This window comes from Somniosus microcephalus, chromosome 5 (assembly GCF_052327205.1).
Source record: "Somniosus microcephalus isolate GS21.2 chromosome 5, FLI_Smic_1.0, whole genome shotgun sequence".
NCBI lineage: Eukaryota > Metazoa > Chordata > Chondrichthyes > Squaliformes > Somniosidae > Somniosus > Somniosus microcephalus.
In genome coordinates, this window is record NC_140991.1 from 31,759,337 (window position 1) to 31,783,841 (window position 24,505).

Below are 24,505 nucleotides of genomic sequence, written 5' to 3' on the forward strand. Positions count from 1 at the left end.
CTCTGACAGATGGCCCTTCCACTTTCAGGAGCCCTTCCATCTTCCTCCTCCTCCTCCTCCTCCTCGTCCGCATGCTCCTCCTCCTCCTCCGCCTGCTTCTCCAGGGTCAGAGGGAAGGTGATGAATTGACGCCTTCGCCTATAAAGGGCAGCTGTAACTTGCCGGATGCAACAGTGCACTGCAACCTGAGAGATATTCGCAATGTCCCCAATGGCTGACTGAAAGGATCCGTTGCCATAAAAATTGAGGGCAACAGTCAGTTTAACGGCCACCGACAGAGAGGTCCTGCACCGTCGACGCGGCTGCAGATCCTCAGCAAGCAGGTGGCACAGCTCAGTAACAACGTCCCTCCCGATTCGGAGCCTTCACACACACTGCTCCTCCGACATGTCAAGGTATGACACCTGCTGCCTAAAGACCCTCGCAGCATACCCTCAGATTGGCTGACCTCCATTGCCCCTCCTCCTTCTGGCCAATCCCGGACCTCTCCCGCCGTCTCTCTGCCCCTTCATAGTGTTCGGCCATGAGGCTGTCGCCCTCCAAAGCATCTCCCATTCCGATGCCAGTTGGTCAAAAGGCTGTTAGGTCTAGTGCTCCAACTGCTCCGGACAGGTTTGCGGGTCCCAAGTACTCTAATGCTAAATTCCAAAAACTCTGCTCCACAGTAGCTCACCAACTCTCTCCACCAACGATCGTAATGAACAGGCCAAGTGGCTGAAGCTTCTATACCAGAGCTGTCCCCTTTAAATAGCGCCCCCCGACTCCGAGAAGGGCCTGCTAACGCTCCTTCGAACTGTCACTAATAGCGCTAGGCGTAAAGGCTCCGGGCGCCACCCAATATCCGCTCAGGCGCCCCTAAAAGGCGTTGCACAATGAAATGACGTCATGATCTGCTTGCGCTCGCGGGCGCGCGCAAACACTTAGCGCAGGCGTTAAATGTATAGTCAATATGGGAGTTGTCGCTATCTTCATTGCGCCCACCCCAACATTAGGTAACGCCCCAATTCTCGGTCTCTTTAGGCGCTAACCGCTGGCGCAAACAACCGAATTTCTAGGCCTCAGAGTCATAGAGTTATACAGCACAGAAAGAGGCCCTTCGGCCCATCGCGTCCACGCCGGCCATCAATCCCTGTCTAATCTAATCCCATTTTCCAGCACTTGGTCCGTAGCCTTGTATGCTATGGCATTTCAAGTGCTCATCCAAATGCTTCTTGAATGTTGTGAGGGTTCCTGCCTCTACCACCCTTTCAGGCAGTGAGTTCCAGATTCCAACCACCCTCTGGGTGAAAAAGTTCTCCCTCAAATCCCCTCTAAACTTCCTGCCCCTTACCTTGAATCTATGCCCCCTTGTTATTGACCCCTCTACTAAGGGGAAAAGTTCCTTTCTATCTACCCTACCTATGCCCCTCATAATTTTGTACACCTCAGTCAGGTCCCCCCTCAGCCTTCTCTGCTCCAAGGAAAACAACCCCAGCCTGTCCAGTCTTTCTTCATAGCTGAAGCGCTCCAGCCCAGGTAACATCCTGGTGAATCTCCTCTGCACCCTCTCCAAAGCAATCACATCCTTCCTATAGTGTGGCAACCAGAACTGCACACAGTATTCCAGCTGTGGCCTAACCAGCGTTTTGTACAGCTCCATCATAACCTCCCTGCTCTTATATCTATACCTCGGCTAATGAAGGCAAGTATCCCATATGCCTTTTTAACCACCTTATCCACCTGTTCTGCTGCCTTCAGGGATCTATGTACATGCATACCAAGGTCCCTCTTATCCTCTGTCTTTCCTAGGGTCCTACCATTCATTGTGTATTCCCTTGCCTCGTTAGTCCCTCCAAAATGCATCACCTCACACTTTTCAGGGTTAAATTCCATTTGCCACTGTTCCGCCCATCTGACCAACCCATCTATATCGTCCTGCAGACTGAGGCTACCCTCCTCGCTATTTACCACCCCACCAATTTTCGTGTCATCTGCGAACTTACTGATCATACCTTTTACATTCACATCCAATTCATTAATGTAGACCACAAACAGCAAGGGACCCAGCACCGATCCCTGTGGTACCCCACTGGACACAGGCTTCCAGTCACAAAAACAACCTTCGACCATCACCCTCTGCCTTCTGCCACTAAGCCAGTTTTGGATCCAATGTGCCAAGGCACCCTGGATCCCATGGGCTCTTACCTTCCTGACCAGTCTCCTATGCGGGACTTTATCAAAAGCCTTACTGAAATCCATGTATACCACATCCACTGCACTACCCTCATCCACACACCTAGTCACCCCCTCGAAAAATTCAATCAAATTGGTCAGACATGATCTTCCCATGACAAAGCCATGTTGACTATCCCTGATTAATCCCTGCCTCTCCAGGTGGAGACTAATTCTGTCCCTCAGAATTTTTTCCAATAATTTCCCTGCCATTGATGTTCGGCTCACTGGCCTGTAATTCCCTGGAATCCCCCCACTCACGCTCTCTCCCCCCCCACTCGCGCTCTCTCTCCCCCCCACTCGCGCTCTCTCTCCCCCCCACTCGCGCTCTCTCTCCCCCCCACTCGCGCTCTCTCTCCCCCCCACTCGCGCTCTCTCTCCCCCCCACTCGTGCTCTCTCTCCCCCCCACTCGCGCTCTCTCTCCCCCCCCACTCGCGCTCTCTCTCCCCCCCCCCACTCGTGCTCTCTCTCTCTTCCAACAACAACATGCCCTCGAAAAAGCCTCGGCACAGCTGGGCACCCCAGCTAGTATACTTATAAAACACCTTAGGATTTTCCTTTATTTTGCTCGCCAGTGTTATTTCATGGCCCCTCCTCGCTCTCCTAATTTATTTTTTAAGTATCCCCCTGCACTTTTTATACTCCTCTAGGGCTTCCTCTGTCTTTAGTCCCTTGTGTTAGATCCGGGTATCTTAATGTTGTGTCCTTTCAATAATCAGACAAAGACACTCAGCCAATCCATTTGTGGCTGGATGATACGGGGCGGATGTGTAATGCCTTACCCCATTCCTTTTCATAAATCTTCGAAACTCTTCGGACACAAGCTGTGGTCCGTTATCAGAGCAAATCTGCTCTGGTAAGCCGTTCCTGGCAAAAATGGTCCGTAGGACTGCAATAGTTTTCTCCGTGGTGGTGGAAGACATTTTGATCACCTCAGGCCATTTCGAGTGCGCATCCACGGCTATTAAAAACATTGGCCTAGAAATTCGATTGGTAGCGCCGGCGCTGAGTGCCTAAAGAGACCTAGAATTGGGGCGATACCCTATGTTGGGGCGTTCGCTATGAAGATAGTGACAACTCAGATATTGACTATACATTTAGCGCCTGCGCTAAGTGTTTGCGCGCGCCCGCGAGCGCAAGCAGATCATGACGTCATTTCAGTGTGCAACGCCTTTTAGGAGCACCTGAGCGCATATTGGGTGGTGCCCGGAGCCTTAACGCCCAGCGCTATTAGTGACAGTTCGAGGGAGGGCTAACAGGCCCTTCTTGGAGTAGGGGGGCGCTATTTAAACGGGACAGCTCTAGTGCAGAATCTTCAGCCACTTGGCCTGCTCATTGTGATCGTTGCTGGAGAGAGTTGGTGAGCTAATGTGGAGCGGAGTTCTGGGAATTGAGCTTTACAGTACTTGGGACCTTCAAACCTGTCCGAAGCACTTGCAGCACTACACCTAAAAGCCTTTTGACCAACTGGCATTGGAATGGGAGCTTCTTTGGAGGGCGACGGCCTCATCGTCCAACACTGTGAAGGGGCAGAGAGACGGCGGGAGAGAGGGCCGGGATTGGCCAGAAGGAGGAGGGGCAATGGAGGTCGGCCAATCCGACGGGAAGCTGCGAGGGTCTTGAGGCAGCAGGTGACAAGTCTTGACATGTCGGAGGAGCAGTGTTTGGGAAGGCTCCGATTCTGGAGGGACATTGTTACTGATCTGTGCCACCTGCTTGGTCAGGATCTGCAGCCGCGTGAACGCTGCAGAGCCTCTCTGTCCGTGATCGCTAAACTGACTGATGGCCTCAATTTTTATGCCAACGGATCCTTTCAGTCAGCCATTGGGGACATTGCGACTGTCGCTCAGGTTGCAGTCCACTGTTGCATCCGGCAAGTTACAGATGCCCTTTATAGGCAAAGGCATCAATTCATTCCCTTCCCTCGGACCCTGCACAAGCAGGCGGAGCGCGCGCAGGGTATCGCTTCTATTGCGGACTTCCCCATGGTGCAGGGGGCGAGTGACAGCACACACGTGGCTTTGAGGGCGCCATGCCATCATCCTTAGGACTTCCGCAACCGCAAGGGGTTCCACTCCCTCAACATGCAGCTGGTCTGTGACCACCGCCAAATCATCATGGCAGTCACCGCGCATTTCCCAGGGTGCAGCCACGATGCCTTTATCCTGCGGTTGACCTCAGTTTGTAACCTTTTTGAGGGGCTGCCTCGAAGGCGAGGCTGGCTTACTGGGGACAAGGGCTATCCTCTCTGGCCATGGCTGATGACAACACTCCGTGTGGCCGACACCCCAGCAGAAGAGCTGATCAGCAGCGGCCATCAGGCGACCAGGCACAGTAAACAGCACACTATTGGTGTTGTCAAAAAGCGTTTCCAATGTCTGGAACATTCGGGGGGATCCCTGCAGTACTCGCCGCAGCAAGTGGGACACATCGTCGTCGTCTGCTGCATGCTCCACAACTTGGCAAATCGACGCACCCAGCCAATTCCAGCTGTCCCTCAACGACCAGCAGAGCAGGCGGAGGAGGAGGAGTATGAGGAGGAGGAGGAGGAGGAGGAAGAGCAGGCGGAGGAGGAGGATGAGGAGGAGGAGGAGGAGGAAGAGCAGGTGGAGGAGGAGGAGGAGGAAGATGGAAGGGCTGCTGAAAGTGGAAGGGCCATACGTCAGAGGCTCATCTGGACTCGTGTCGAGACCCCTGTGGCAGAATGATGAGAGTTTTAACTCATGCGCACTTTGGATGTTTGACGGCCTCTGAATGCCAGCATCACTGAAACTAGTCACATGCACCATGCCACATTGAAACTTCTGTTTATTGGCACAAAAGTCTTTCATTACAGCTAAACAACGTAATGTCAACAGAAACCATAACTTTCAAAATAACTGTGAACTCTTCAGCAGGCCGCAAAACTCAACAAACCTTCTGCAAATATAACAACAGGTGAAGGTGTCCTTGAATTTGAACAAACAAACGTCTCAGCACCTCCCTCTACAACTGGCCCCTTGAGGGAGAACGACTTCTCTTTCGCGCCCGGCCCCTTCCCTCCCTGCTGCTCCTACGTAATTGGACCCCAGTGGCGGCCTCAAGGCTGGGGGACGCCTGCTGACTGTCTGGAAGCGCAGAAGCCCCTGAGGGACGGCCTGGCCGACCTCTGGGCTTGGAGGGTGCGGACGCAGGATGCTTGATGTGACCATGGCTGGAAGCAGTGTGGCCTGCAGGTGGTGGCAGCTGCAATGCAGGCGTCCCAGCGCTGGCATGTGCAATGGTCTCCTGCCGAGAGAGGACACCTGCACCATGGTCGGACGACACACTGGCTATCTGAGGGGAGCGGCTCGGCTCATCCGCCACAATCGCATGCTCCACTGATTCCTGGCCTTGTATGGGACTGGAAGGGCCCGGGGTGACTGTAACTGATGCAGAGAGGGTGGCTACAGTGAGAGATCGCATTGCGTCAATCTGGGTGTGGAGGAGCCCAGCAAGTGACTGTGTGGCAACAGTGAGGACCTGTGTGCCAGGTGCCAGTGCTTCGGAGAAGGCCTGGACAGTTCTTCCCATTGCTTCGGACAAGGCAGGTGCCGACCGCTCCACTGCCTCGGACAAGCCCTGGACAGACCTTTCCAGGGATTGCCCGAAGCCCTGAACAGTCCTTTCCATAGCCGACTCAAAGCCGTGGACAGTCCTCTCCATTGTTGGGCCGAAGCCCTGGATAGTCCTGTCCATTGTTGCCCCGAAGCCCTGGATAGACCTGTCCATTGTTGCCCGAAGACCTGGAGAGTCCTGTCCATTGTTGGCCCAAAGCCCTGGAGAGTCCTCTCCATTGTTGCCCCGAAGTCCAACATACTCTTAGCCAATGAATCTATTGACTCAGGCATCTTCTCGACTGCAGCCATCAGCTCCGTGTGTCTGACCCGGGCCTGTTTGCTCATCTCAGCCAGGCGACGCACCTCATCTGCACTCTGTGCAGCAGTCATCACTACCTGCCTTGCCCTCCGGGGAGACGGTGGCCGAACTTGCCTATCCCCCGTGCGTTGCTGCATGCCGCTTGCTCCGGCAACTGGTTCATCCTCAGTGCGCCCCCCCTCCCCTCCAGGGGACTACTATCCCCAGTATGTAGATGTGTCCGCTCCCCGGATTCTGCAATGGCTGGTCCGGATTCCTCCTGGTCCTCGCCTCCAGTGGCACTGGCACTGGCAGCTTCAGTGCGTTGAGCCCGAGTTGGTGCTGCTTCATCTGAAAGTGGGAGGTGGAAGAGTGGCTTTAGCAAAAGGAAAGGTTTGCTGAAAGGCATGCCAGATTGTGGCAAGGCTCTGACATGGCTGCACACTGAGGATGCATGCTGGCGGGGGGACCAAGTGGAAGGCAACAGGTGAAAATGTGAGAGTCTTACCCTCGCTGTCGGAAATGGGGTCGGCAGATGCAGTGGTCACAGGACCAGACAGACGTCCTCCAAGTATCTGGTGCACTCTCTCCTCCAGATCCGTGAGAGTGACCACTTGTGGAGGTCCGCCACCAGTTCGACGCTGCTCCTTTCAGATCATTGCCAGCTTGGACTGCAGGGGAAAGAAGGGGAAGTTCTGCAACATGATGCCTTGAGACATCATCGCATGCCCCCCATGGTGCAAGAGCCCTTACATGAGGCCTTGAGAGATCATCGCATGCCCCCATGGTGCAAGAGCCCTTACATGAGGCCTTGAGAGATCATCGCATGGCCCCCATGGTGCAAGAGCCCTTACATGAGGCCTTGAGACATCTGTCCATGTGTGTGCCCAGAAAGGGCCATGGGTGCATGCTGACAGATGGCCATTGGGGCATCATTGCAACAGGGTGCCTGAAGTCAGCTGCAGATGGAGGGAATCAGAAGTTTGCTAAACCATCACTCACCCTAATGATCCGTGTGAGGTCGTTGAATTTCTTCCTGCACTGAACAGGGGTCCTGGTCGCCATGCTGCTGGAGTTGACCCTCACAGCAACCTCCCTCCAAGATCGTCGGTAAGCCTTCTGATTCGGCCTCTTGCCATTATCCGGATACAGGACATCTCGACGGCGCTCAACTGCAGCCACCAAGTGGTCCAGAGCCTCAGTGCTGAAGCGCTCTGCTCTCTGTCTAACCTTCTCCATGCTGAACAAGTTTGTAACGCTAGACAAGGGCGAGCGCCGATTCTGGGTGTTGAAGCTCAGGCTGACTGAACCACCCCTTTAAGAGCTGGCCGGCGCCTGGAAGTCTTGTGGTTTCCCGTAATTGAGATCACCTGCGCTGCGCCCGTCAGCGTCGATATTGAGTAGCGCCTGAACTTTTGCGCCTTTGGAGCCGTGCAACAGCTGAATTAGTGCCTCAATCCCCTTTGGGGGCGATGCAACCCAATATCTCGCCAGGCAGCGATAACTTTCATCTGGCTATAAACTTAGCGCTCCGCCAGTTCTAACGCCTCAAGCGGGGCTATACCCAATTTCTAGGCCATTGAGTCCATGAATGGACCAGCAAAGTCAATATGCACCCGTTGCCATGGAGGTGAGGGCCACTCCCATGGCTGTAGAGGGGCATGTGGTGGTGCATTTTGGACCTTCTGGCATCCTGAGCAGCTCTTTGTCAGGTCCTCGATTTGCTGATCGATCCCCGGCCACCACACATAAGCCCTAGCAAGGCTTTTCATTTTCACCCCTCCCAGATGACCTTCGTGAAGCTCATTGAGCACTCTCTCCCTTAACTTGGGTGGAATTACCACTCGGGATCCACACATCAAGGTCCCCTGGCATACTGACAGCTGTTCTCTTCTGGATGAGAATGCTGGCAACAGTGAGTCGCCATGTGCTGGCCATCCCTTCACCGTCAAATCATATACCCGAGACAGTGTCGGGTCATTTCGGGTCTCCTACTCTATACCAGCGTTAGTTACTGGCAAGCATTCAATTATAGTCGAATGAAATATTTCGACAGGATCCACTGCTGGTGCTTCCTCCGCAGTAGGCAGTGGCAAGCGTGATAGCCCATCAGTGTTTCCATGCTGTTTCGTGCCCTTATACTCGATATCATATTGGTGTGCCCCCTAGAAAAAGGGACCATCTTTGTAGCCGTTGCGCAGTCATCAACGGAACGCCCTTCTTTGGATTAAAGATGGAGACAAGTGGTTGGCGGTCAGTCAGCAAGGTGAACTTCTGCCCGTGCAGATAGTGATTGAACTTTTTCACTCCCCACACTAGGCTGAGGGCCTTCCTGTCAATCTGGGTGTAGTTACGCTCAGCTGAGGTTAGTGACCGAGACGCAAAGCCTACTGGCCTCTCCGAGCCGTCCGGGAATTTGTGCGACAGCACCGCTCCAATGCCATAGGGTGATGCATCACACGCCAACCGAATTGGTAGTGCTGGGTTGAAATGAGCCAACACCTCTTTCGATGTGATCAATGCTTTGCTCTTCTGGAAAGCCCGTTTACGCTCGTCACTCCACTTCCATGGTACCCCCGTTTGCAATAGGGTGTTCAGTGGGTGTAGTACGGAATACAAATTCAGCAAGAACTTATGGTAGTAGTTCACCAGCCCGAGGAACGACCTCAGTTGTGACACATTTTCCGGTGCTGGAGCCTTGACTACTGCCTCAATCTTTTCAGGGGACTTATGTAACCCCTCTTTATCAATAACGTGGCCACAATACGAGATCTGCTCCTGGAAAAACTCGCATTTGTGGCGATTAGCTCGGAGCCCATATTCCTTCAATCTAGCGAGCACCTGTTCCAGGTTGGCGAGGTGATCACTGTCATTTTCGCCCGTGACCAGGATGTCGTCCAAATAACACTGGGTCCCTGGAATCCCTTGCAGGACTTGATCCATTGCCCTTTGCCAAATAGCCAGAGCTGATGCTACCCTGAACACCAGCCAGTTGTATTGGTAGAGACCTTTATGAGTGTTGATCGTGAGGTACTGTTTCGAGGCTTCTTCTACCTCCATTTGCAGGTACGCCTGGGCCAGATCAATCTTAGTGAAGCGTTTCCCTCCAGATAGCGAGGCGAAAATATCTTCAATCCGCGGAAGCGGATATTGTACAGTGTGAAGGACTGGGTTCACTGTCACCTTAAAGTCCCCACAGATGCGAACCTTCTTTGGTTCCCCAGGCGTATTACTCAACGACCTCTTCATTACAGGAACGATGGGTGTAGCCCACTCACTCCAGTCCACTTTGGACAGTACTCCTGAACGTTCCAAACCTTCCAGCACTGCTTCGACGGCTGGGCGGATCGCATAAGGTACCGGTCTGGCCTTAAAAAACTTTGGGCTTGCATTTTCCTCTATTTTGATCGTTGCTGTTATGCCTTTTAGTGTTCCGAGTCCCTGCTGGAACACTTCTTGTGCGTCAGTTAGCATTTTTGACAGTCGTCCAGGTGTGACGTCGTCATCCTTTTTGGCATCTACAGTCAGTGCTTGTATGGAATGCCAATCTAGCTGTATCTTCCGGATCCATTCACGTCCTAGTAGTGGTAGCCCTCCATCTGGCAATACATATATGTCCATTTTTGGTGTTTCCTTGCCGTTATATATAACGTTCACCCTTATTTTTCCTTTGGGGTAGACTTTTTGCCCCGTTGTCGTCTTCAAGACAATCTTTGTATCTCTCAAGGGTATATGTGAGAATAGCCGCTTGTAGTCCCTTCGGTTTATGACTGTTAGGGCTGATCCTGTGTCCAATTCCATTTTCACTTGGACTCCTGCTATCTTGAGCGTGACCCAGATAGTTTGGTGATCCTCCGTTTTGATCACATTATGTAGTTTCAGACAACCCAGCTCCTTGCTTCCGGAGTCTGTATCACTCTTCTGTTCGTCTGAACTACTCTCCGTCACCTTATGTACCTTCTTGTACTTCTCCTGTGGAGATTTCTTGCTGCTGGTTTTCTTTCCCGACCTGCAGACTCTTGCTATGTGTCCTACTTTTCCACACTGTCTGCACACTTTGTCCTTGAACCAGCAATCATTATGGTCGTGTGTTGTTCTGCCGCAGCGATAGCACTTCACTGTTCCGTAGGACATTTCATTTGTGCCATATTCTTGCGGTCTCCGTTGTATCTCTGCAGCGCCCCGTGCTGCTTCGTGTGATACTGCCATGCTGAAAGCCTTGTCCAGCGTAAGATCCTTTTCTGATAGAAGCCATTTCTGGGTTCCTTCACTTTGAAGCCCAGACACAAACTTGTCCCTTAAAGTATCTGCTAGTCCCGTTCCAAACTGACAGTGTTTCGATAGCTTGCGCAGTTCCGTTAAATACTCAGCATTACTTTCATCTTTATGCTGGTTCCTTTTGTGAAACTTAAATCTTTCTGCTATCAGCAGCGGTGTGGGGTTTAAGTGGTCCTGTAGGATTGACACTATGGCCGAGAAATTCAGTGGGCTTTGCACCCAGTTACCGCCCAAAGAGGGCTTCTGCGCCACTTGAGGAGTTTGCGCTGATATTCAGCGCTGCGGTAATGGCGGCGGTAGCCGGTAGCGCTGCGCCAACACCGATGACGTTATCGGTGTGCGCAGTGCCCCGGTTCCGCCCCGCTACCGGCTCGACCCCCATATTTAGTTCCGGCCGCCTCTTCCGCAGCGGCTGCAAACAACGATGTGAAGACGGGGCCGTCCTGCAGCCTTAGTGGGGCAAGTTAAGGCGGAGGTGCGGCCGGCCGCTTTTTCGGCGGCCGCCTGCCCGCACCTCCTTCCCCGGCCTCCTCCACCCACCCCCCCCGGCATTGCCGGCTGTTTTCCGGGAGCCTGGCACTTCTCCGTGGTGCCGGGCTCATTTGCCAGCACTATCAAGCGGCGATCTCCCCGTTGCAGGCACCTCCCCCTTAAGAGAAGGAGGATGGCCTGCAGTACCGCAGCCTGCCACTCCGCAGCGGGTGGCGCTGCGGCACCTAGCGCGCCGAAATTCAGTTTCAGCGCCCCAAGCGGGGGCGGGCACACCCTGGAATAGCGGCCGGTTTCGACTTGGGGTGCAGAAACTGAATTTCCGACGGGCGCAACTGGCTCTGCGCGCAGCGCTAACTTCTGGGCGCTAGCCAGCTGGCGGGCCCAAAGTGAATTTCTAGCCCTATGTTTTCAAAACCCTTTTCTACTGGCTTCTCTGGGGTTACTAGGTTTCGTAGTAAGCCATACGTTTTTGCACCCATTGAATTCAACAATACCAGCGCTTTCTTGTCATCTGGCACTTCATTCGCCTTGCAGTATACTTTTATGCGTTCGACATATGTCGTCCAATCTTCGACTTCATTGTCGAACGCTGTGATACTGCCACTCTTCGGCATTTTTGGGTGTGGTTAGACTGGCTTAAAATGGCGTCTCCCGCGCTTTCGTTTCTTCCCCGCTGCGGCTTAAAATGGCGTCTCCCGCGCTTTCCTTTCTTCCCCGCTGCAGCTTAAAACGGCGTCTCCCATGCTTTCCTTTCTTCCCCCGCAGCGGCTTAAAATGGCGTCTCCCGCGCTGCTGCCAACGCCGCTCTCGGCGGTCCTCCTGGCAAATGGCGACGCCCTGTGGGCCTCGCGCGCTGCTCCTGCGCTGCTGCCAATGCCGTTCTCTGCAGTCCTCGTGGCAATGGCAGCGCCTCGTGTTTTCCTGCGCGCCTCTCTCCCCCGTTGACGCTGCTCGGCCCCTGAACACTGGCTGCGCTCTGCTCTCTCTCGCCTCTCTCCCCCGTTGACGCCGCTCGGTCCCGAACACCGGCTGCGCTCTGCTCTCTCTCGTTAACGCTGCTCAGCCCTTGAACACCGGCTGCGCCCCATGCGCTCTGCCCTCTCTCTCTCCCCCGTCGACGCTGCTCGGCCCTTTCTGTGCCGCTCGGTCGGCTCTAGCCACCGCTGTCCGGGAAGGGTCTGCGCAGTACCTGTTGCCAGCCCGCTTCATTGGACCACCGTGGCTGGAAGGCCAAGCCTGGCTCTCGACAGCCTCCCCTGCGATGCCCGTGCTTCTGGACTCGACCTCCTTATGCAGAGTTGCAGGTAGGTTCGAATCTTCTCGTCGCCAGTGTTAGATCTGGGTATCTTAATGTTGTGTCCTTTCAATAATCAGGCAAAGACTGCAGGGAACGATCAACAGGTGTTTACTGGATGAAGTTCAAACTGCAACTGACTGTACAGAGCGCCACTCAGGGCTTATATACAATACAATACAATACAATACAAATCGCTTTATTGGCATGATAAGGTACATCTTATGTTGCCAAAGCATCAAAATACATTTATGGTTGAACACATAAACGCGGTTCCATTCATACAGTGTATAAACAGGTATATCCCTGAGTTTATAAATATATTTTCGCCTTGTTTATATATACTCTTGTCTTAGTTTACTGGTTGTCCCTCTGTTCATGGCAAGCTGTAACATAGTGTGCCGCCAGTGTTACACAGCTTCTCTCCTCCCCCAGTAGGAATGGGAGTTTTTGGTTGTCAGTCAGATTTCTGAATTCAGGGCATATTTGTGAGAATTTTTGATAGAAATTCTCTCTGATGCCCTGATATTTTCCACAGGCTGTGAGGAAGTGCATCTCTGTCTCAACTACTCCCTGACTGCAGTGAGAGCATATCCTGTCTTCTCTTGGCAGCCTGGTCTGCCTGTGTCTGCCTTTTTCGATCGCTAGGCTATGTTCGCTAAGTCTGTACCTTGTCAAGGTTCTTCTCAGTTTGTTATCCTTTACCATGGTCAGGTAATCAGCTATGTTGTATTGTCTGTTTAGGGCCAAGTAGCAATTGAGTTTGCTTTGGGTTTTTGTTGTTTCTGCCCAATATGACAGATATTTTTCCTTTTGCTTAGCGACGATTGTGTTGGGTCGAATTCTTTGTGTTACCCTGTCACTGTCCTGGGGCTGGTTATTGTTAGTATTGTTATTAGTTACTTTATTGAGTCCCAGGACTAGTTGACTGAGGGTATTCTTCTTTATGGTCAGCTCTTGGCATTTCAGGGCGTCGTAGTGATAGCATTGGGGGTTGCTCATTTGTAGGTGATTCCAAAATTTGGTGGCTCTTTTTTGGATAGTGATTATTAATGGGTATTGGCCTAGTTCCGCCCTGCATGCGTTGTTTACTGTTTTCCTTTGAGTCCGGAGGATACTTTTACAGAATTCCGCATGTAGGATCTCAATTGGGTGTTTGTCCCATTTTGCAAAATCTTGTTGTGTTAGTGGTCCCCAGACCTCACTGCCATAGAGTGCAATTGGTTCAATTACTGATTTGAAAATTTTGAGCCAAATGCTAATTGGGATTTCTATTTGGATTGATTTTTTGATGGCATAGAAAGCCCTTCTTGCTTTCTCTTTCAGTTCATTCACAGCCAGTTTGAAGTTTCCCGTAGAACTGATTTTTAAGCCCAAGTATGTGTAGTGAGTGGTTTGTTCAATTTTGGTTGTTCCTACTGTGAAATTTATTGTGGGTCCATGTTGTTTGGATCTTTGCTGGAACACAAGGACTTTGGTTTTTTGGGGATTTATTGTCAGGGCCCAAGTCTGGCAGTACGACTCCAGCAGGTCCAGGTTCTGCTGTAGACCCTCCTTAGTTGGTGACAGCAGAACCAGGTCGTCGGCATAGAGGAGGAATTTAACCTTGGATTCATATAGGGTGAGGCCGGGTGCTGTAGATTGTTCAAGTAGTTTTGCCAATCCATTAATGTAAATATTAAAGAGTGTCGGTGAGATTGGCGAGCCCTGCGTCACCCCCCGCCCCTGTGGGAAGTATTTTGTTTGTTTGTCTCCAATTTTAACTGCACATTTATTGTTTGTATACATTGATTTAATTACATCATATGTTTTCCCTCCTACCCCGCTTTCGATAAGTTTCAGGAATAAACCGTCATGCCTGATGGAGTCGAAAGCCTTCTGGAAATCTACAAAGCATGCGTAGATTTTGCTTTTGTTATGGTGAACGTGTTTGTCAATTAGGGTCTGCAGGGTGAAGATATGATCGGATGTTCTATAGTTTGGCAGGAATCCAATTTGGCTTTTACTCAAGACATTGTGCTCTTCAAGGAAGTTTATAAGTCTTTTGTTTATGATGCTACAGAATACCTTCCCCAGGTTACTGTTTACACAGATGCCTCGATAGTTGTTTGGGTCGATTTTGTCCCCACTTTTGTATATGGGTGTTATGAGTCCTTTGTTCCAGATGTCAGGGAAATAACCGACACTCAGAACCAAGTTGAAGAGTTTTAGGATAGCCAGTTTCAGTTTGTCGTCTGCGTGTTTAATCATCTCGTTTAGTATGCCGTCTGTCCCGCAAGCTTTTCCTGGTCGCAGGTCCTTGAGTTTTTCAAGAAGTTCTTTTTCTGTTATTATGGCGTCTAGCGGATTTTGGTTATCTTTTATGGCCATTTCAAGCTTTTCAAGTTTTTTGCGTATTTGGTGTTGCTCTGGTCCTAGTGTGTTTTTCTGGTATAATTTTTCAAAGTGGTTTACCCATGTGTCCCCATTTTGAATGGACAAATCGTCGTGTTGTTTTTTGTGTAGTGTTTTCAAGTTGTCCCAGAAACAATTCGACTCAATGGATTCCTCCATGGAGCTGAGTGTATTCTTAATAAATTGCTCTTTTTTGGTCCTGAGTGTGTTTCTGTATTGTGTTAGCGTCTGACAATAAGTAAGGCGTAATTCCTCGTTTTCTGGATGTCTGTGTTTTTGGTTTGATAGTTTTCTAAGTTTTTTCCTCATGTTATGGCAATCATGGTCAAACCATTTTTCATAGTTTTTTGTTTTGGGTTTGTTCTTGCGAGCTTTCAAGTTTGCATTTGTTGCCAAATTATCAAAAATATTGTTTAGTTTACTAACTGCCCGGTTTACGCCTTCTTTATTGTGAGTGTATATGTTATCCAGAAAGGTGTCTAAGAGAGCTTGAGTTGATGCATTGCTAATTGTTTTCTGGTATTTTTCTGTGTCGTTTTTGGCCCATCTGTACGATTTTTTGGTGTTGTACAGTTTACTGGGTTGTGTTTCTATGTTGTTTGTTTCTGTCTTTTTGAGAAACATAGTAATTTGACTGTGATCTGACAGTGTTGTTTGTGGTTTGACTGTGAATGCTCTGAAAGAGGATGGGTCCAAGTCTGTAATCATATAGTCTACTGTGCTGCAGCCAAGAGGTGAGCAGTAGGTCGATCTTCCTAGGAGGTCTCCTATGAACCTACCATTGACAATGTACAGACCCAGGTTTCGACAGAGCTGTAGTAGCTGTTTACCGTTGGTATTTGACTGCTTGTCGCAGTTATGCCTGTATGGAAGGGAAGGGATGTCAAAGTGGTTATTCCCGAATACGTAATTGTTTCCCTGATTATTGGTGAAGTCTGGTTCTTCGCCCGTTCTTGAATTGAGGTCCCCACAGATCAACACGTTCCCCTGGGCCTGGTCAGGTGTGGTCACTGCCGGTACTGCAGGATACAGGAGCTGTAAAAAGTAGTTCTCCCTCTTAAAGGTACATACACTACACCTTGTATCTGCCAAAAGCCCCCCTTTTTTTCCTAATCCAGTCTCGTATATCCCTTGACATCCAAGGTTCCCTGGGCTTGTTGGACCCACCCTTGACCTTTACGGGAACATGTTGCCATTGTACTCTCTCAATTTCCTTTCTGAAAGACTCCCATTGCTCCGATGTGGATTTTCCTACAAGTAGCTGATCCCAGTCCACTTTGGCCAGATCCTGCCTTATCATAGTAAAATCGGCCGTCCCCCAATTTAGAACCTTTATTTCCGATCCATCCCTTTCCTTTTCCATGACTACCTTAAATCTCACTGAATTATGGTCACTGTCACCAAAGTGCCCACCTACTAACACTTCTACCACTTGCCCGGCCACATTCCCTAGAATTAGGTCCAGTACCGCCACCTCTCTTGTAGGACTTTCTACATGCTGGTTCAAAAAGCTCTCCTGGATGCACTTTAAGAATTCTGCACCCTCTAAGCCTTTCACACTCTGACTATCCCAGTTAATATTGGGGAAGTTGAAATCCCCCACTATTATTACCCTATTATTTGCACATTTCTCTGAGATTTGCCGACATATCTGTTCCTCTACCTCCCCCTGACTGTTTGGGGGCCTATAGTACACTCCCAGCAAAGTGCTAGCCCCCTTTTTGTTTTTAAGTTCTACCCATATGGCCTCATTAGAGGAACCTGTTAATATATCATCCCTCCTTACAGCAGTAATTGACTCCTTAATTAATATTGCGACACCCCCTCCTCTTTTACCCCCCCCTCTGTCTCGCCTGAAGATTCTATACCCCGGAATATTGAGCTGCCAGTCTTGCCCCTCCCTCAACCATGTCTCCGTGATAGCAACAATATCATACTCCCATGTGTTCAACAACACCTTCAGTTCATCCACCTTATTCGCAAGACTCCTTGCATTAAAATAAATGCCATCCAGCCTTGCCCTACTCCCTTGTGCCGTTACATATTTGCTCTGCTTTCCAAGCTGACTTGTTTTTTCCTCTATATTTGGCTGTACATCACCCCCTATTATAGCTCCACTCTGTATCCCAGCCCCCTGCCAAGTTAGTTTAAACCCCCCCCAACAGTGCTTGCAAACCTCCCCGCAAGGATATTTGTCCCGTCCTTCCCCTGTGCCGGCGTCACTTTGGAACACATATATCTTTTAATCTACACCAAGGCACTTAAATTTAGACGCCAAAGTTTGGAAAAAAAGCGAGAAATAGAGAAATACTCACCAACCAATGACTTACCTGCTTTCTGGTGACGTCACACTTTGATTACTTTTTACTTCTTTACACTCACCGGTCCTTTGTAGCCGCTCTCCTGGGCTCCCACTGCTGTTCACTGCCCCCGAGGTCTCGCTCTCTCCTGGGCTCCCACTGCTGTTCACTGCCGCCGAGGTCTCACGCTCTCCTGGGCTCCCACTGCTGTTCACTGCCCCCGAAGTCTCGCTCTCTCCTGGGCTCCCACTGCTGTTCACTGCCGCCGAGGTCTCGCTCTCTCCTGGGCTCCTGCTGCTGTTCACTGCCCCCGAGGTCTCGCTCTCTCCTGGGCTCCCACTGCTGTTCACTGCCCCCGAGGTCTCGCTCTCTCCTGGGCTCCCACTGCTGTTCACTGCCCCCGAAGTCTCGCTCTCTCCTGGGCTCCCACTGCTGTTCACTGCCGCCGAGGTCTCGCTCTCTCCTGGGCTCCTGCTGCTGTTCACTGCCCCCGAGGTCTCGCTCTCTCCTGGGCTCCTGCTGCTGTTCACTGCCCCCGAAGTCTCGCGCTCTCCTGGGCTCCCACTGCTGTTCACTGCCCCCGAAGTCTCGCTCTCTCCTGGGCTCCTGCTGCTGTTCACTGCCCCCGAAGTCTCGCGCTCTCCTGGGTTCCCACTGCTGCTCACTGCCCCCGAAGTCTCGCTCTCTCCTGGGCTCCCACTGCTGTTTACTGCCCCCGAGGTCTCGCTCTCTCCTGGGCTCCCACTGCTGTTCACTGCCCCCGAAGTCTCGCTCTCTCCTGGGCTCCCACTGCTGTTCACTGCCGCCGAGGTCTCGCTCTCTCTTGGGCTCCCGCTGCTGTTTACTGCCCCTGAAGTTTCGCTCTCTCCTGGGCTCCCACTGCTGTTCACTGCCCCCGAAGTCTCGCTCTCTCCTGGGCTCCCACTGCTGTTCACTGCCCCCGAGGTCTCGCGCTCTCCTGGGCTCCCACTGCTGTTCACTGCCCCCGAGGTCTCGCTCTCTCCTGGGCTCCCGCTGCTGTTCACTGCGCCCGAAGTCTCGCGCTCTCCTGGGCTCCCACTGCTGTTCACTGCCCCCGAAGTCCCACTCTCTCTTGGGCTCCCGCTGCTGTTCACTGCCCCCGAAGTCTCGCTCTCTCCTGGGCTCCCACTGCTGTTTACTGCCCCCGAGGTCTCGCTCTCTCCTGGGCTCCCACTGCTGTTCACTGCCCCCGAAGTCTCGCTCTCTCCTGGGCTCCCACTGCTGTTTACTGCCCCCGAGGTCTCGCTCTCTCCTGGGCTCCCACTGCTGTTTACTGCCCCCGAGGTCTCGCTCTCTCCTGGGCTCCCACTGCTGCTTACTGCCCCCGAGGTCTCGCTCTCTCCTGGGCTCCCACTGCTATTTACTGCCCCCGAAGTCTCGCTCTCTCCTGGGCTCCCGCTGCTCTTCACTGCCCCCGAGGTCTCGCTCTCTCCTGGGCTCCCACTGCTGTTTACTGCCCCCGAGGTCTCGCTCTCTCCTGGGCTCCCACTGCTGCTTACTGCCCCCGAGGTCTCGCTCTCTCCTGGGCTCCCACTGCTATTTACTGCCCCCGAGGTCTCGCTCTTTCCTGGGCTCCCGCTGCTGTTCACTGCCCCCGAGGTCTCGCTCTCTCCTGGGCTCCCACTGCTGTTCACTGCCCCCAAAGTCTCGCGCTCTCCTGGGCTCCCACTGCTGTTCACTGCCCCCGAGGTCTCGCTCTCTCCTGGGCTCCCGCTGCTGTTTATTGCCCCCGAAGTCTCGCTCTCTCCTGGGCTCCCGCTGCTGTTTATTGCCCCCGAAGTCTCGCTCTCTCCTGGGCTCCCACTGCTGTTCACTGCCCCCGAGGTCTCGCTCTCTCCTGGGCTCCCACTGCTGTTCACTGCCCCTGAAGTCTCACTCTCTCCTGGGCTCCCGCTGCTGTTCACTGCCCCCGAAGTCTCGCTCTCTCCTGGGCTCCCACTGCTGTTTACTGCCCCCGAGGTCTCGCTGTCTCCTGGGCTCCCGCTGCTGTTTACTGCCCCCGAGGTCTCGCTCTCTCCTGGGCTCCCGCTGCTGTTTACTGCCCCCGACGTCTCGCTCTCTCCTGGGCTCCCGCTGCTGTTCACTGCCCCTGAAGTCTCGCTCTCTCCTGGGCTCCCACTGCTGTTCACTGCCCCCGAGGTCTCGCTCTCTCCTGGGCTCCCGCTGCTGTTCACTACCCCCGAGGTCTCGCTCTCTCCTGGGCTCCCGCTGCTGTTTACTGCCCCCGAAGTCTCGCTCTCTCCTGGGCTCCCGCTGCTGTTCACTGTCCCCGAAGTCTCGCTCTCTCCTGGGCTCCCGCTGCTGTTCACTGCCCCCGATGTCTCGCTTTCTCCTGGGCTCCCACTGCTGTTCACTGCCCCTGAAGTCTCGCTCTCTCCTGGGCTCCCACTGCTGTTCACTGCCCCCGAGGTCTCGCTCTCTCCTGGGCTCCCGCTGCTGTTCACTGCCCCCGTGGTCTCGCTCTCTCCTGGGCTCCCGCTGCTGTTCACTACCGCCGAGGTCTCGCTCTCTCCTGGGCTCCCGCTGCTGTTCACTGCCCCCGAGGTCTCGCTCTCTCCTGGGCTCCCACTGCTGTTCACTGCCCCCGAGGTCTCGCTCTCTCCTGGGCTCCTGCTTGTGATGAAATATTCCATTCATCACTCATCTGTATCTCTCTGCCTGTGACTGTGGTTGGTTTCAGTTTCATTTCCATTGTATTGTACTGTGTGTAGGGCTCCGCCCATACCTGGCTCCTATGTAAGCTGGCCCAGCCTGCAGCTCATCCAGTACGGCAGACCTCTGGATGGAAGATACATTCTCCTCTGTGTGTTACCTTCTAAGTCAATAAAAGCCTTGTTTTGTTTCGCTAACATCGAGTCTCGGATTTATTGAGGCACATCACTGCTGCTGTTCACTGCCCCCGAAGTCTCGCTCTCTCCTGGGCTCCCACTTCTGTTCACTGCTCCTGAAGTCTCGCTCTCTCCTGGGCTCCCGCTGCTGTTCACTGCCCCCGAAGTCTTGCGCTCTCCTTGGCTCCCGCTTCTGTTCACTGCCCCCGAGGTCTCGCTCTCTCCTGGGCTCCCGCTGCTGTTCACTGCCCCCGAGGTCTCGCTGTCTCCTGGGCTCCCGCTGCTGTTCACTGCCCCCGAGGTCTCGCTCTCTCCTGGGCTCCCGCTGCTGTTCACTGCCCCCGAGGTCTCGCTCTCTCCTGGGCTCCCGCTGCTGTTCACTGCCCCCAAGGTCTCGCTCTCTCCTGGGCTCCCGCTGCTGTTCACTGCCCCCGAGGTCTCGCTCTCTCCTGGGCTCCCGCTGCTGTTCACTGCCCCCGAGGTCTCGCTCTCTCCTGGGCTCCTGCTGCTGTTCACTGCCCCCGAGGTCTCGCTCTCTCCTGGGCTCCTGCTTGTGATGAAATATTCCATTCATCACTCATCAGTATTTCTCTGCCTGTGACTGTGGTTGGTTTCAGTTTCATTTCCATTGTATTGTACTGTGTGTAGGGCTCTGCCTATACCTGGCTCCTATGTAAGCTGGCCCAGCCTGCAGCACATCCAGTACGGCAGACCTCTGGATGGAAGATACTTTCTCCTCTGTGTGTTACCTTCTAAGTCAATAAAAGCCTTGTTTTGTTTCGCTAACATCGAGTCTCGGATTTATTGAGGCACATCAATTTTATTGACTTAATTTTCAACACAATGGATCAACTCTTGAAACCCGAATGTTTGGATTTGGACCAGCATGCTTCGGACGCATCGGCACGCTTCGGACACTGGTTTATGTGTATCGAATTCTTCCTGGACAATTCCGCAGCCGTCAAAGACGCTATGGACGCTGCGAGTATGAAACTCGGAATTCTGCGGAATGGGGTAAGCCACCGGGTTTACCCCCTCATCCAAGACGCCGACACGTACCCGGCCGCCTGCGACATCTTAAAGGCGCATTACCAGCAGCCTATGAATGAGGTGTATGCTAGGCATCTGCTCGCTACTCGCGCACAGCGACCTGGGGAATCGGTGGAGGAGTTCCTAGGCACCCTGAAAACGCTTGGCAAAGACTGAAAGTGCCAAGATGTAAAAGCCGCAGTGTACACTGACGAGCTTGTTCGCAATGCCTTTATCACAAGCCTCAGCTCCACTTACATCCGGCAGAGACTGCTGGAAAAAACGGGATTGGACCTGAAACAGGCTGCGGACACAGCACGATCCCTGGATGTGGCCCAGAGAAACTCGGACGCCTACTCTTCAGCCCGCGCCATCCACGCCGCCACGTGTGCACCAAGGGCGCCGCCATCTTGGAAGGCATCTTCCCCGCCCGGCAGCCCGACACCGTCGGGGCCCCGCTCTCCCCCCAGAAGCCCTACGACAGCCGCGACGCATCGGGGACCCAACTGCTACTTCTGCGGGCAGCCAAAGCACACCAGAAACCTGTGCCCGGCGAAAGGCACTACCTGCTTTAAGTGCGGTAAGAAGGGGCACTTCGGGAAGGTGTGCAGAGGGAACCCCGCCGGAAAACCCGCCACTGCCGCGTGTGCGCCGTGGGAGCGGCCATCTTGGACGCCATCTTGCCCGACCTCGTGGGGTCCGCCATCTTGTGAGCAGACAGCGTGGACGCCATCTTGTCTCCATCAGGGCCCTACAGTGGCATCGGTCACAGTGGACCAGACCAGGCCGCACCCGCTATCCAAATCAATGGTGGACATCGAGGTAAACGGGTGCAGGGTTAAATGTTTAATTGACAGTGGAAGCACGGAGAGTTTTATCCACCCTGAACTGGTACAACAACTCTCCCTAAAGGTGGTCCCTACTCGGGGTACCATCTCTATGGCTGATAAAACCCAGACATCGACCATTATGGGTTACTGCACGGTACAATTGTCCGTTAACGGAACTGTATACGATAATTTTAAAGTATTAATCATGAAGAATCTATGTGCGAGCGTGATCTTGGGCCTGGATTTCCAGTGCTACCACCAAAGCATCACGCTCAATTACGGTGGGTCCCAGCCGCCCCTCACAGTGTGCGGTCTGGCTACCCTGAAGGTAAAGCCGCCTTCGCTATTCGCGAACCTTACCCCTAACTGCCGGCCAATAGCGGCCAAAAGCAGGAGGTACAGCTGGGAGGACAGGCGGTTTATCGCGACCGAGGTAGACAGGCTCCTGAAAGAGCGCATTATTGAACGCAGCAATAGCCCGTGGCGCGCCCAAGTGGTGGTGGTAAGGGGTAGCGAGAAGAAACGGATGGTGATCGACTATAGCCAAACGATCAACGGGTACACCCAACTAGACGCCTACCCGCTACCCCGCATATCAGAAATGGTGAACCAAATCGCCCAATACCGGGTGTTCTCCACCATCGACCTCAAGTCAGCGTACCACCAGCTCCCTATCAGACCAGAGGACCACCCGTACACCGCCTTCGAGGCGAACGGACGCCTCTACCAATTCCTCAGAGTCCCCTTTGGGGTGACGAATGGGGTCTCGGTCTTCCAGAGGGAGATGGACCGCATGGTCGATGACCACCACTTGCAGGCAACCTTCCCCTACCTCGACAACATCACCATCTGCGGTCACAACCAGCAGGATCACGACTCGAACCTCGAGAGGTTCCTGAAAACCGCACAAAAACTCAACCTCACCTACAACGAGGACAAGTGCGTTTACAACACCACGCGCCTCTGCATACTAGGCAGCGTGGTGGAGAATGGGGAAATTGGACCAGACCCCGACCGATTGCGCCCCCTACGGGAGCTGCCCCTGCCCAACACTCCCAAAGCCCTGAAAAGGTGCCTGGGGTTATTTTCTTATTATTCCCAATGGGTCCCCAACTACTCCGACAAAGCCCGCCCCCTCTTGAAAGCATCCTCTTTTCCGCTCTCTGCTGAGGCCCATGCTGCCTTCAAAAGCATTAAGCAGGATATTGAGCGGGCCACGCTACAGGCAGTGGACGAGAACACCCCCTTTCAAGTGGAAAGTGATGCGTCTGACTTTGCCTTGGCGGCCACCCTCAACCAGGCAGGGCGGCCCGTAGCTTTCTTCTCGAGGACCCTCCAAGGGCCCGAGATCAGACACTCCTCTGTAGAAAAGGAGGCCCAAGCCATCGTGGAGGCAGTGCACCACTGGCGCCACTACCTAGCCGGCAAACGCTTCACCCTACTTACCGACCAGCGGTCGGTAGCGTTTATGTTCAATAATAAACAGAGGGGGAAAATTAAAAATGATAAGACTCTTAGGTGGCGGATCGAGCTCTCCACCTTCGATTATGACATCATTTACCGGCCAGGGGCCCTTAACGAATCCCCCAACGCCCTCTCACGAGGGATGTGTGCCAGCGCCACCGGGGATCGGCTACAGACCCTCCACAATGACCTCTGCCACCCAGGGGTCACGCGACTGTTCCACTTCATAAAGTCCCGCAACTTACCCTACTCGATTGAGGAAGTTCGATCCCTGACCAGGAACTGTCGCACTTGCGCTGAGTGCAAGCCTCGGTTCTACCGCCCAGATAGAGCCCACTTAATCAAAGCTACACGGCCCTTTGAGCGGCTCAGCTTAGATTTCAAGGGCCCCCTCCCGTCCGTCGACCGCAATGTTTACTTCCTGAACATTGTGGACGAATACTCTCGTTTCCCATTTGCCTTCCCCTGCCCAGGCCTGACCAGCGCCACGGTCATTAAATGCCTCAACAGCCTGTTCTGCCTGTTCGGTATGCCGAGCTACATCCATACGGATAGGGGGGCGTCCTTCATGAGTGAAGAGCTACGCCAGTACATGCTGTCCAGGGGGATCGCCACGAGCCGTACCACCAGCTACAACCCCCGGGGTAACGGTCAAGTGGAGCGAGAGAACGGGACAGTATGGAAAGCAGTCACTCTAGCTCTAAGGACCAAAGGCCTCCCTATCTCCCGCCGGCAGGAAGTCCTCCCAGATGTGCTCCATTCGATACGGTCGCTATTGTGTACTGCCACTAATGCCACGCCTCACGAGTGAATGTTTGTCTTTCCCCGGAAATCCACCTCAGGCATATCCATGCCGTCATGGCTCTCCACCCCAGGTCCGGTATTCGTGCGAAGGCATGTGAGGGGCCATAAGGCGGACCCTCTCGTGGAGTCAGTGCACCTACTCCACGCCAACCCCCAATACGCGTATGTCCGGCACGCCGACGGAAGGGAGGACACCGTGTCCATAAAAGACGTCGCCCCAGCCGGTAACGACAACAACCATGACAACAGCAGCAACAACGACCACAGCAACTCTTACCCACCCACTACTCTTTCATCACCCCCGGAAGAACATCGACCAACGGTACCCCCACCAACTACCCCTTCAACAACCCTGGCGGCACCCCCGGCAGAGACCCAGGAGGCCACCGGGGACACCCAGCCGACACCCGCGGCACCACAACAGCCACGTCGGTCGCAGAGGACTATCAAACCCCCAAACAGACTAAATCTATAGAAGGGGTGAATGTGATGAAATATTCCATTCATCACTCATCAGTATTTCTCTGCCTGTGACTGTGGTTGGTTTCAGTTTCATTTCCATTGTATTGTACTGTGTGTAGGGCTCCGCCCATACCTGGCTCCTATGTAAGCTGGCCCAGCCTGCAGCACATCCAGTACGGCAGACCTCTGGATGGAAGATACATTCTCCTCTGTGTGTTACC